At 41.3% G+C, this 13,944-nt stretch overlaps 1 protein-coding gene across 1 annotated transcript in view; it reads right to left on the minus strand.

The window, feature by feature from the left end:
• Nucleotides 1–13,944, minus strand: part of ARHGAP24 (Rho GTPase activating protein 24) — a 1,271,118-nt gene that overhangs the window by 1,256,221 nt on the left and 953 nt on the right. The gene's annotated exons all lie outside the window — the stretch shown is intronic.

Here is a 13,944-nt window from a genome sequence, read left to right on the forward strand (position 1 = left end):
AGCAGGCCAGGAAGGTGTGTGGCCATTTCAGGCGTTCCTACACGGCCATGGCGCACTTTGCAGATATTCAGCGGCGAAACAACATGCCAGTGAGGCGCTTGATTTGCGACAGCCCGACACGTTGGAATTCAACACTGCTAATGTTCGACCGCCTGCTCCAACAAGAAAAAGCGGTCAACGAGTATTTGTATGACCGGGGTGCTAGGACAGCCTCTGCGGAGCTGGGTATTTTTTTGCCACGCTACTGGACGCTCATGCGCAATGCCTGTAGGCTCATGCGTCCTTTTGAGGAGGTGACAAACCTAGTGAGTCGCACTGAAGGCACCATCAGCGACATCATCCCATATGTTTTTTTCCTGGAGCGTGCCCTGCGAAGAGTGCTGGATCAGGCCGTAGATGAGCGTGAAGAGGAAGAGGAAGAGTTGTGGTCACCATCACCACCACCAGAAACAGCCTTACCATCGATTGCTGGACCTGCGGCAACACTGGAAGAGGAGTGTGAGGAAGAGGAGTCAGAGGAGGAATGTGGCTTTGAGGAGGAGGAACACCAACCACAGCAGGCATCCCAGGGTGCTCGTTGTCACCTATCTGGTACCCGTGGTGTTGTACGTGGCTGGGGGGAAGAACACACCTTCAATGACATCAGTGAGGACGAGGAATTGGACATGAGTAGCTCGGCATCCAACCTTGTGCAAATGGGGTCTTTCATGCTGTCATGCCTGTTGAGAGACCCTCGTATAAAAAGGCTGAAGGAGAACGACCTGTACTGGGTGGCCACGCTACTAGACCCCCGGTATAAGCAGAAAGTCTGTGACATGTTACCCAATTACCGGCAGTCGCAAAGGATGCAGCAGCTACAAAATAAGTTAAAAACTATGCTCTACACAGCGTATAAGGGTGATGTCACAGCACAACGGGAATCCAACAGGGGAAGAGGTGAAAGTAATCCTCCTCCTACCACCACAACCACGCCGGCAAGGACAGGACGCTTTACAGACGTCTTGTTGATGGAGGACATGCGGAGCTTTTTTAGTCCTATGCATCGCCACAGCCCTTCGGGGTCCACCCTCAGAGAACGACTCGACCGACAGGTAGCAGACTACCTTGCCTTAACTGCAGATATCGACACTCTGAGGAGCGATGAACCCCTTGACTACTGGGTGTGCAGGCTTGACCTGTGGCCTGAGCTATCCCAGTTTGCCATTGAACTTCTGGCCTGCCCCGCTTCAAGTGTGCTGTCAGAAAGGACCTTCAGCGCAGCAGGAGGTATTGTCACTGAGAAGAGAAGTCGCCTAGGTCAAAAAAGTCTTGATTACCTCACGTTTATTAAGATGAATGAGGCATGGATCCCGAAGGGACTGACAGTGGGGGATGCATTTGACTAAAAAAGGCCTGGTGATGACTGAGATGCCTTGGCCTAAAAATGGTCCACACGCTGCTGTATATAATCATTCTCTGCATGCCGGATGACTTACGTGACGTCTCCGCCACCAACTACGGTTCAAGCAGCAATGTTTTAGTGCACTTTCTGCCTTAAAACCTCAATTTTTCAGGCCGCTGCTACAGCAGCGGCTGCAACAATACCTACTTTTTCATGCATGTGTACATGCCTAATTTTTCTGGCCTCTGGTGCTACACTGTGGCTGCAAAAAAACAAAAAACAAAAAAAAAGGCACATACATGTGTCAATTCCCCTTCGTGATCGTTACCTTGTCGTGGTGAAGGGGCTTGCGTATCACAATGAAGCGATCACCTCTAGGATTGTGTTGGCACACCCCAGATGATAAGGTCGTTGCTTCATTGTGTACAGACCAAAAGCGATCCGCAGGATAATTTTTCATAAAAAAAAACATTCATTTTCTTTCATTCTTTCTGCGGAGCTGGGTATTTTTTGGCCGCGTTACTGAATGCTCATGAACAATGGCTGTAGGCTCATGCGTCCTTTTGCGGAGATGACAACCCTGGTGGTCAGTCGAACCCAAGGCAACATCATCGACCTCATCCCATATGCATTTTTTCTGGAGCGTGCCCTGCGAAGAGTACTGGATCAGGCTGTAGATGAGCATGAAGAGGAAGAGTTGTGGTCCTCATCACCACCAGAAGCAGCCTTGTCGTTGTCAATTGCTGGACCTGTGGCAACGCAGAGAGAGGAGTCTGAAGAAGAGAAGTCAGAGGAGGAAGGTGGCTTTGAGGAGGTGGAATACCAGCCACAGCAGGCGTCCCAGGGGGCTTGTTCTCACCTTTCGGGGACCCTTGGTGTTGTATGTGGCTGGGTGGAGGAAGAGACCTTCAATGATGTCAGTGAGGACAAGGAACGGGACATGGCTAGCTTGGTATCCAACCTTGTGCAAATTGGGAGTTTGCGGTTGTGCAAATGGACTGACTGACTGTTAAACGGGGAGTTTGGTCTGTCAGAGTTTGGTCTGTCACTGTGAAGCGGGCAACGGGCGTAACCCTTACACTACTTGACCGATAAAACATCATACCTGATCGTATTCACACACTGGATGTTTTAGTGCTGGTTTACACTGCCGCTACCACTAAAGTAGCGTCGCTTCCAGTGCGACTTTGGCGCGACTTAGCGCGACTTTGGCGCGACCTCATCGCGAGGTGACTTTTTATTTGGCCAATCACAATATCATGTTTTGTTACCGTCACCTAATTTCCTTTTCCTGTTTTTTGTTTTACATATTTCCCCATGTGTGCAGTGTTGTCTGTGTCATAGCTCAACTGATAGGCATGTTTGCCTTGGCATATCATATTTCAGCTTGCCAGAAAGAAAAAAAGACAGCTGGAAAGACACTGCATTAGTTTTCTACTAAAAATCATAAGAAAAATGCTGTTTTTTTTGGGTTGTGGACATACTACAGAGCTGAAACTTGACAGGTACACTTTTTAGACCCCCCAGACACTAAATACAAAAAATGACATGCCTGCCTAAAAAAATGCCCGATAAATGCCTGCAAGAGAAAAAGACAGCCGCAGAGAAGCCGTATTCCTGAAAATATAAGAAAAATGCTGTTTTTTAGGGGTTCTGGACATGCTACAGATCTGAAACTTGACAGGTACACTTTTGTGACCCCCCAGACACTAAATACAAAAAATGACATGCCTGCCTAAAAAAATGCCCGATAAATGCCTGCAAGAGAAAAAGACAGCCGCAGAGAAGCCGTATTCCTGAAAATATAAGAAAAATGCTGTTTTTTAGGGGTTCTGGACATGCTACAGAGCTGAAACTTGACAGGTACACTTTTGTGACCCCCCAGACACTAAATACAAAAAATGACATGCCTGCCTAAAAAAATGCCCGATAAATGCCTGCAAGAGAAAAAGACAGCCGCAGAGAAGCCGTATTCCTGAAAATATAAGAAAAATGCTGTTTTTTAGGGGTTCTGGACATGCTACAGAGCTGAAACTTGACAGGTACACCTTTGTGACCCCCCAGACACTAAATACAAAAAATGACATGCCTGCCTAAAAAAATGCCCGATAAATGCCTGCAAGAGAAAAAGACAGCCGCAGAGAAGCCGTATTCCTGAAAATATAAGAAAAATGCTGTTTTTTAGGGGTTCTGGACATGCTACAGATCTGAAACTTGACAGGTACACTTTTGTGACCCCCCAGACACTAAATACAAAAAATGACATGCCTGCCTAAAAAAATGCCCGATAAATGCCTGCAAGAGAAAAAGACAGCCGCAGAGAAGCCGTATTCCTGAAAATATAAGAAAAATGCTGTTTTTTAGGGGTTCTGGACATGCTACAGAGCTGAAACTTGACAGGTACACTTTTGTGACCCCCCAGACACTAAATACAAAAAATGACATGCCTGCCTAAAAAAATGCCCGATAAATGCCTGCAAGAGAAAAAGACAGCCGCAGAGAAGCCGTATTCCTGAAAATATAAGAAAAATGCTGTTTTTTAGGGGTTCTGGACATGCTACAGAGCTGAAACTTGACAGGTACACTTTTGTGACCCCCCAGACACTAAATACAAAAAATGACATGCCTGCCTAAAAAAATGCCCGATAAATGCCTGCAAGAGAAAAAGACAGCCGCAGAGAAGCCGTATTCCTGAAAATATAAGAAAAATGCTGTTTTTTAGGGGTTCTGGACATGCTACAGAGCTGAAACTTGACAGGTACACTTTTGTGACCCCCCAGACACTAAATACAAAAAATGACATGCCTGCCTAAAAAAATGCCCGATAAATGCCTGCAAGAGAAAAAGACAGCCGCAGAGAAGCCGTATTCCTGAAAATATAAGAAAAATGCTGTTTTTTAGGGGTTCTGGACATGCTACAGATCTGAAACTTGACAGGTACACTTTTGTGACCCCCCAGACACTAAATACAAAAAATGACATGCCTGCCTAAAAAAATGCCCGATAAATGCCTGCAAGAGAAAAAGCCAGCCGCAGAGAAGCCGTATTCCTGAAAATATAAGAAAAATGCTGTTTTTTAGGGGTTCTGGACATGCTACAGAGCTGAAACTTGACAGGTACACTTTTTAGACCCCCCAGACACTAAATACAAAAAATGACATGCCTGCCTAAAAAAATGCCCGATAAATGCCTGCAAGAGAAAAAGCCAGCCGCAGAGAAGCCGTATTCCTGAAAATATAAGAAAAATGCTGTTTTTTAGGGGTTCTGGACATGCTACAGAGCTGAAACTTGACAGGTACACTTTTTAGACCCCCCCAGACACTAAATACAAAAAATGACATGCCTGCCTAAAAAAATGCCCGCTAAATGCCTGCAAGAGAAAAAGCCAGCCGCAGAGAAGCCATATTCCTGAAAATATAAGAAAAATGCTGTTTTTTAGGGGTTCTGGACATGCTACAGAGCTGAAACTTCACAGGTACACTTTTTAGACCCCCCAGATGCTAAATCCAAAGAAATTTTTTATTTTTATTTTTTTTTAATTTTTCCAATAATTGGCTCTCTATCAAAAAATTATAATTTTTAAGAACTTTTTTTTGCGTGATCCCTCTCCGGCATGCCACAGTCCAGGTGTTAGTCCCCTTGAAACAACTTTTCCATCACTATTGTGGCCAGAAAGAGTCCCTGTGTGTTTTAAAATTCGCCTGCCTATTGAAGTCTATGGCGGTTCGCCCGGTTCGCCGGTTCGCGAACATTTGCCGATGTTCGCGTTCGCCGTTCGCGAACCGCGAATTTTAGGTTCGCGACATCACTAATTATGAGGATATTTAGGAAACCACCGATAGATGATCTCTCAAAGTGCTATTGATCTCCTTGTGGGATCATATGTTCTGGAAAGCAGTTTGGTCATCTGCACGAGCACAAGGGTGCAAGTGAAGCAGTGTCCACTATGGAGACATCTCAGGGATAGCACCAGAACACTTTTTCTTTGCACCAAGTCGGACATTTGTTGGACTGTCATTTTTAATAAATTGATTTAATATTTGTTTTTTATTATTTATTACATTTTTAGTTATAAATACATTTGTGCAGTTATATGGTCATGATTTAATTAGGCAGTCTTTGCTTGTACATGTCACTTTATTATAAGCCATATGCATTTTTGCCTATTGCACTTGGCACTTTATAGGAATATTCACTTTGTGAAAATGTATTTTTTCGCACGTCATTGCAGGAATTTTTGCACTATTGAGTATCAAGGTTTTCATTTATGTCTGATTTGGTATTCATGACCATAGGGGATTCTTTATTATCCTAATACACATGGGTTGGGATAGCGCACAATATTATTTTTTCCACAGATTTATGTAGTGTAATATTCAACTACCTTCTTTGTGCAGCAGTCTCACCACTGGAAGACAAATGCGAGTTCCAGCATTTTTTGAATAGAAAATAGGACATAAATGTTGGGTCAACAGTAAAGACATCTTGTTAACAGTTAAATTGGTAATAGAAAAGTGAGGCAAGTAACAAAGACTCTGAGACAAACTGACTCACTTCTACAAGGCAGTAGCCATCATATTTACACCATACATATAGAATCACCAGTAAATTACGAGAGTCAGATAAAATACCCTAGCTTGAAGAAAACTTTACAACAAAAACAGGAGCAGAAGGAGCACATAAGCAAGAAATAAGGAAAAGAAAAGGAAACAATGAGAAGAGAAAGGAAAACCAGGAATGGAAATAGAGTTTAAGATATAGGCTGAAGAGTTGCCTAAATCTTCCCACAAGGCCAGGACCACAATTTTCACCCACCCCTGCCCCAGGCTGTACCAGGGTCAATATAGGGGATTGTGTGAGTTATATAGAGGTTTCCATCACGAGCCACATTTCCCAAATTTTACTGTATTTTTCCATCAAATCTGTAGGGAAGCTGTAAGGTATTCCATTCGCTTGACATCCCAAATCCCCGCATGTACTGTAGATCTGTTAGGAAGGGAGTTTCATCTAAGGGCTACCTAGCACCTCGCTGGCAAGGCATCAATAGCTTAGTAGCAGGTTTAGGGAAAGCAGGTGGGGACAGACTCAGAACAAATGTTTTGAGAGTGTAGGGAATCCAGGAGTCAAACACGTGATGCATAAGTGTGTGTACAGTTTCACAAAATGGTATGATACGCGGGCAAAGTCAGTTTATATGCTGAAGAGAGCCTGTTTCTTACATTGCCAGCATCTGTTATCGGCAGTAGGGTAGATAGTACATAACAGCTTTAGGGTCTGATACCAGTGAAAGAGTGTTTCATATTGATACTCTTGGTACACTATACAGAATGAGCATGAAGAACCCTAAGGCCATATAGTTTGCCAGGCCTCCAGAGGCAACTCCTCCCCAGGAATCTGTTTCCACTTTTCATATAGGAATGTTTTATTGGGATTTTCAAAGGGGAGAGAAATCTAATTATTTTAGATAGTAGAGATTATGCCTTTATAACAAGGGCTGGCCAGGCAAGTTTGCATGAATAGAGTCAACTTAGGGAATTGTAGTGTGGTATTCAAAGACTGAGCATAATGGTGAATTTGTAAATCACCATAGAACGTGTGTTTTGGTAGGTTAAGTGGAATTCTGTTTCTAACATCCACCAGATGACCAAACTGAAACAAGGCCTTGTTTTTCCATGGTAGAGATATGCGTGAAGTCAGACTGTATGGATATTTTTGGATTATAGAGAAAGGAGGTAACTGAGGTGCTTATTGTAAGAGGAGACTGGTGATTTGTTTGACAGACACCAAAGTGTGTGTAGAAGTGCCATAGTTCTAAGGCAGATGCTGCTATCAGGACATCGCTGCTCCAGACCATTGAGTTAGGGTGGATGGGTGCAAACCACAGTTTTTCCACTTCAGACCAACAGATATAGGATTGTAATGTAGACCAAGAAGCCAAGGCACGTACTTGACCTACCAATAATTCTTGCAGATATTCAGAAAAGACAGGCCCCCTTAGCTAAGGAAAGGCAATGAGGACTGATTTAGAAATCCTGTGAGGCTCATATTTTCATGTGAAATTTAGCAGATCATTTGGTAGTTTGTTTTAAAATGAGAAGCAGGTATAGGTATTGTTAGTGTGTCATATTGGTAAAGAAGCTTTCGCATTCTGGCAACTTTTTTCGATGCTTTATAACCAAAGAAGATGTGGTGAGATTTCCACTGGAAAAAAAAGTGCCTTAATATTGCTTTAGAGGAGTGCAATGTTTTCCTATCAAGTGTATCGTAGATTGACATAAGTTTCCTAATAGTTGTGAATATACCTATGTGCCTGAAGATTTAAATAAAAATTGAAAATGACTTATGAAATTCTAAAGTGTATATGATATATTGTGATTGGGTTTACATATACTTTACCAAAACACTATTTGACAGACTACTCCAAGGTGAAATCCTTTAATTCAAGCAAAATCCTAACAAACATATTTATGTAATGTATTATTTTACTCCCCTCCTGGTAGTCAGTAATTTACAGGAAGTAATTGAGAGAGGTGTTCCTTTAATTCCCTAGCAGACTGCGCTTTGCATGGACACTTCAAAGGGGCCCTATGTAGCCAGACCTGTATTTACCAATAAGCTCAAATGCCTTGTTCCTGCAGCCCCTGGCAGAAAAGGACAGCTCTTCCTTTTAGTTATTGGCCACACTTTTTTGTCCCAGCAGCAGTAGAACTATAATCATCCTAAGGGCTCTTTCACACGGTCCGCTCCGTAGGCAGATCCGTGTTGCTCAGCGGGGATCGATCCGCGATCCCCGCTGAGCCGGGCGGGTGACAGCTCTGTCTCCGCTTGCAAAGCGGAGAGGGAGGTGTCTCAGCACCCGCTGCCCTCTATGGGTGATCGGATGAGAGCGGACCGCTTGTCCGCTCTCATCAGATCCGCTCCGCTCCAATTACTGAACGGATGGAAAAATAGGGTTTCCATCCGTCCAGATTTCACGCACAGGATCGGATGCGGATGGCAGCGGGTGTCAGCGGAGGTGACCTCCGCTGACACCCACTTCCCCATAGAGCTGCATGGAGGATCCGATCAGATCCGCCTAAAAAACTGACAGGCGGATCTGATCGGATCGCCCGTGTGAAAGAGCCCATAATGAGCTTATTTACAGGCTAGGACTAACAGACAAGACAAATAAGAAACCAAAACATGTGTGTAAATTATTCCTAGCGGAAGGTTGTTGCTTTGGGCACTGAAGATTATGTGCTCATAGTGGTGAAAATCCAGCATGTAGCACATATTTAAAATATCCATGATTTAAAAAAAAATTAAAAAAAAAAAAAAAAATCTCTGCAGCCCAAATTTCAGGGTACAAATTCAATCTCTTACCCCATTAAAAACATGTTCCACATTCACAGGAAGAATACAATAGGTGTTGAAGGAATGCTAGACCCAAAGATAAGTGTGATCTGGTGCAATCCATTGTAAGTACCAAACCACGACCACTGTCACAAATACCTTTTCTAGAGTTTGTGCAAGATGGAATATTCCTATGACTAATTCTGTGACTAAGTAGCTTGAGTTGTCTGCTCTAGTTAAAAACGAATAGATCATTTCTGCAAGAAAATATATTGAAAAGCAACATGCCATAGGAGAAAAGAGCTGACTGAGCAGATAGATAAAATCATCACTCCTGCTTCTTCACTGCTCAATCAGAAGGCTGGGGGGACAGGGGGAAGATATCACACTACTGAAATCCTATGACATACATGCAATTATGTGCATTTATATGCAATTATAATATGTGTATTTGCTTGCATTCAGTTTAATTGTTTTTTTTTTTTTTTTAATAGAAATCTGTACATCCGGGGCAGATTAGATTCTCTGAACACATCTAAACACATGTAAATGCAAGTAAACCACGATAAATACATGCTTGTACATTTTGAATTTCAAAACCCAAAATAAATGCTATACTTCCCAGATCAATTTCTTATGTGATTAAATTAAACAAATGCAGGAGGTCTGTGTGAATGAGGCCCAACAGTAAAAGTGGTATCATCCTCTTGGCTGGACTGTTTGAAAGGGCTAAAACACAAATTCTTTGGCAGGTAAAGCATTTTCCATATTTGTTTTTAATCCATGTATTTCAGATTTAATACTGACCAGTTGAAATGCCTTTGTTTTTAGTGGTACATTTTTAAGCACTACAAACTCAAAATGTAAAAATGCTAGGCAACTAAATGTACATGTTGTGTTGAGGATCTTGAAATAGCAACACAGTAGAAGAATTTATTATGACCACTGTTTTTCTGTAAATTCTTTTTTTTTTTTTTGGAGCTATTTCATGGCAGTGTTTCCTATATTATATTGTTGCTGTAGCTTTGGGAGTGTGGCATCATTTTTAAAGTGGTTCTAAAGTCAGATGTTTTATTTTATTTATTTATTTTTTAAAAAACACTACCTAATCTACCCATCTCCATCCCTAAAACCCTACCTGAGTCACCGATCCAGTGCTTGCCTGGCTGCAGCATTAATGCTCTCTCTTCCTGGTTTTACAGGAGACACTGAGAGCAGCAGAAACCACAGCACTGTGTGTGTGTCTAATGCACACAGACAAACTTGGAAGCGCACTCACACGGGTGCCCCCTTAGCACCTGGCTTGTTGAGGAGGCAACTGGAGAAGAGGAGGAACAAACAGTACCAGGGAGGGACTGAAAAATAGGAGATAAGAGACCACTCTATGCAATACCATTGTAGAGACCAGGTAAGTATAACATCTTTTTTTGTTTTTTGTTTTATAACCATACCATAACATACCATATATTTTTTTAATACCATTAAATATCACTTTAAGTCTGCGTTTTTTTTTTTTTTTTTTTACTCTAATGTGCTGAAACATGTTTAATTGCTTTGGTTTCAATAAGCTAGTAAAACCTAATTTGCTGCCATGGGTAGCTGCAATTTACATATTTAACTTTGAACTGTGTAATCACTTATTAAATAACCCGGTTTGTTTTGGCCACACCACCTGAAATATGGCAAGGGTTTTAACCTGGCAAGATTGAAAGAGAAAATAAGGAAAAAAGGCAATTTTGCCCAACATGATCAGATCTTTTCTGCCAGTTTTATTTGGGGCAATTTCAATTCTATCTCCATGCAGCCAACTGAAACCACAATTTTATATCCTTGATTGCTTTGTGATTTCAGCAAAAAATAGAATAGAATGTTTGATGACTCTACTGATATGCCAAATGTATGGGGAGCTAGTGGGAACAGTAAGGAGGGGACACAGGTTCATATTTACACTGTGACCTTTAGGCCTGTAGCTGATGGAACTAAAGGATTGATTTTAATTATAACTGGATTGCGACAGTAATCTAATCTTGACCTGAGCCTTCTGTGAAAAAAGCTTTCTTGTTTTCTAAATGGCTGCATATCCAGTACTCTTTGTAGTGAAGGCTTCCTCTCAAGATAGAATTATTTTTGTAATTTCCACAGACTTTACTAAAAGTTAAAGCAATTGTTACCCCAACATTTCATATTCCTGGTATGTGCCTGCTGTACCATGTACTTGTACATCTCCTTTTCTCTTTGTGTTGCTTTCTTTATGTGAAATTCCTGGTGTTCCCGCCAGTCCCTCTGCTTTCCTATTAAAAACTAACCACACTAAGCAGGAGAGCACATTGTGGTTAGTTCTCCTGTTGTCTTCTTCACTGTGGCCTTTACAATGAAGCTCAGTGTACTGCTGCTTCTCCTCCCCCCAGTTCCTATGCAGCTGAGAACAGACAGAATGTGATCTCTTATAAAAAAGGGGAAAAAAGGTATTTACATTTTTTTATATCTATACAAAGATGTTTTGCCTTTCATTTATTTTTTACACTGAATGGGTTGTTTTACAAGGTGATTGTTTACAATCACATTAAGTGCTGATAACTTCAAAAGTTATGTGTTTAATGTATTTAACATCAGCAAGATAATTATGGTTTCCAAGGGGAACAATGAAAAAAATTGTATGTAGGGGTGCCCTGACATGTCCCTAATCTAAATTTAGTGTTGCAAGCTAGATTGTAGCCAACCTGATCTCTTATTGTTATTGTTACCTGGATTTAGTGGTTTTCCCTAAGCCCAGGACTTTGTTTGCTGTTGCTGTCCGCTACTGTAGAATGTGTGCCAGTGAATAGAATGATATGATATAATGTTGTAGGTTATGAATATTTATTTCACCTTGCCAATTACTAGGAGGTTTATGCCAGTGGAGTGAGCTGGGAAAAAGATACACATTTGCAGAGACCTTCTATAAGGGTCCTTCCCTCTCCTGGAGAGGATGGAAGTGTGAGGGATCCTGATCTCGGTCTCCTGGGCTCCTGCCAGGAGAGGAAGTACTTTGTCTCCAAGGTTTACTACCTGGGAAGGACACAAGGCCAAGACCCAAGATCTGGCAGCCGACCTATCTTAGGGCCGGGAATACAGAAGGTGGCCACTAAGGAGGAGTACTTTCAGAATAGATCTCCTCATTTTTTGGTCTCGGCTGAAAGTGATATTAAACTGTCATCGACTAGCTGTCATTATGTGTTCTAAATACAAAAATACATACTGGTTCTGCATCTTATGTCTAAAAAAAAAATCTCAAAATAATTTTTTTATTTCCCTGCTTGTTCCCTGCAGTGGGGAAAGATCAGGAGAAGGAGCATGCAGCAAGCAGATGTCAATGATGTTATATGAAGAAGTCTGTACTAGCTTCCCATGCCAGCACAGCACTGATTGCCACTGTAGCAGTCACATAACAAGTGAAAAAGGAAAGAAAAGAAAATACACAATAGCTCAAAAAAGGGTTCTAAATATTATTAGAATATATTAATTAAAAAAGATTTTTGTATTATTTTTGTTGAACAACATGGTGGATGTGGGCTACAATAACATCATCATGAAGGAAGAGAGAGGAAGGGGCTTGTCAATAATTGATGTCTATACACCCAGAAAGATGACTTATAGTCATGTGGGACCAGATACAGACAAGAAAGGAAGTGAACAGTTTCTCTTAGCTTCTTCTCAAGCTTACTTGCCCAGTCTAAATTTACCAGCCAGGATGCTTTAGTTACATTGCTTATAACTCCATGACTGTTGGTTTGACAACAGACTGCACAAACGAGAAACACCCACAAATGCACATTCCTCCTGAACACTGTTAGCCAATGTTCATCAAAGCAAATGACTTAAACTGTATCTATAGCCAAAACTTTTGATATTTGATTTTGGATAGAGAAGAAAAAACGTGTTCTTTATTTTCCCAAGCCATCATTGTCGCTGGGACAGAAAATGAGGGAAATCTTTTAATAGTGGACACTTTTTCAAGTGACAGCTTTCTAAAAGGGGACTTTACTCACTTTGGGGAGATTTCATATAATGTCCTGTTGGGTCTACAGGACAGTAATTGAAGGGAAATCACCCCAATGAGATAGAGATGGCAAAAAAAAAATGAAAGGGTCTACTCTTTAACCATTCGAAACTTGATTCTTCATTCTTTTGCATAAAAATAATATCTGATGCTAACCCTCTATTACTGGAAACCGACATTGTAGTTCTGTAAAAAGGTGCCTCTTAGGAGGGTCTATCAGGACTCAAACACATAGCCTTCCACTGAATTAGGACCTGAACAGGCCATTTTCCAGACCAACGATTACCTAACTGTGCTTAGACTAATGGCTTACTAATGATTGTACTGCCCTATGTGCATCCATGCAGCTCCGTCAGTATCTATAATACATTGCTATCTGATCACTATACATTGATCCTGGTAAATAGTACAGATAATTTACACCCTTTACGATCAATGCAGTGCAAGGAGCTAAGTATTACAATCCATTGAACACCTCCCATTGCCAACCTTCTTTATTTGGGCAACAATTTTTTTACAGTGGGGAAAATTACTAATTGCAGAACTTGAATAGTTACATGCAAATGGTGACTATTAAACAACCACATCTGAATTATTCAATAAATTGCCAAAATATTAACACAGTATATTGATTTTCAATCAGAAGACAGCAGTCCTGAGTCCATTGTTGTGCTTCTAATGGACTCTTTCCTTACTGTGCAATAGTTACAAGCACTTGGTGCTTCTTCTCAAAATGAGTGCATCTACCATTTGGCCCCAGTACAACCCTGCAAACCTAATGCCCAGATACGTAAGGAGCAAATACTTCTTTCAGATATTTGTTATAACTGCAAAATAATGACATAGTTATATTATATTCTAATGTCAAAGACAAGCTGAGCGCACGCTGCTTAACTTCTTTAAACAGTTACCATGGAAATGCATTTTGCTGGATCTGATATCAGACCATGAGGTAAAAGCAAAAGCACGGTTTAGTTGTATTGACAATTAAAACACATCTGCAAAGAGACCGCAAAAAGTATCACAGTTTGCTTTACCTTCATTATTTTGGAGGAAGCTGCACCAGTATTACATTTATATAAGCCAGTTCGAAGATACATAAAAGCAATTAAAAATAAAAGCACTGGCAATATGAGTCACACAGACTTATTCATTTTATACAGCTGTTCAATTCAGTTACAAGTCCACAAAA

Source organism: Pelophylax lessonae, assembly GCF_965119305.1.
Source record: "Pelophylax lessonae genome assembly, chromosome: 1".
Lineage (NCBI taxonomy): Eukaryota > Metazoa > Chordata > Amphibia > Anura > Ranidae > Pelophylax > Pelophylax lessonae.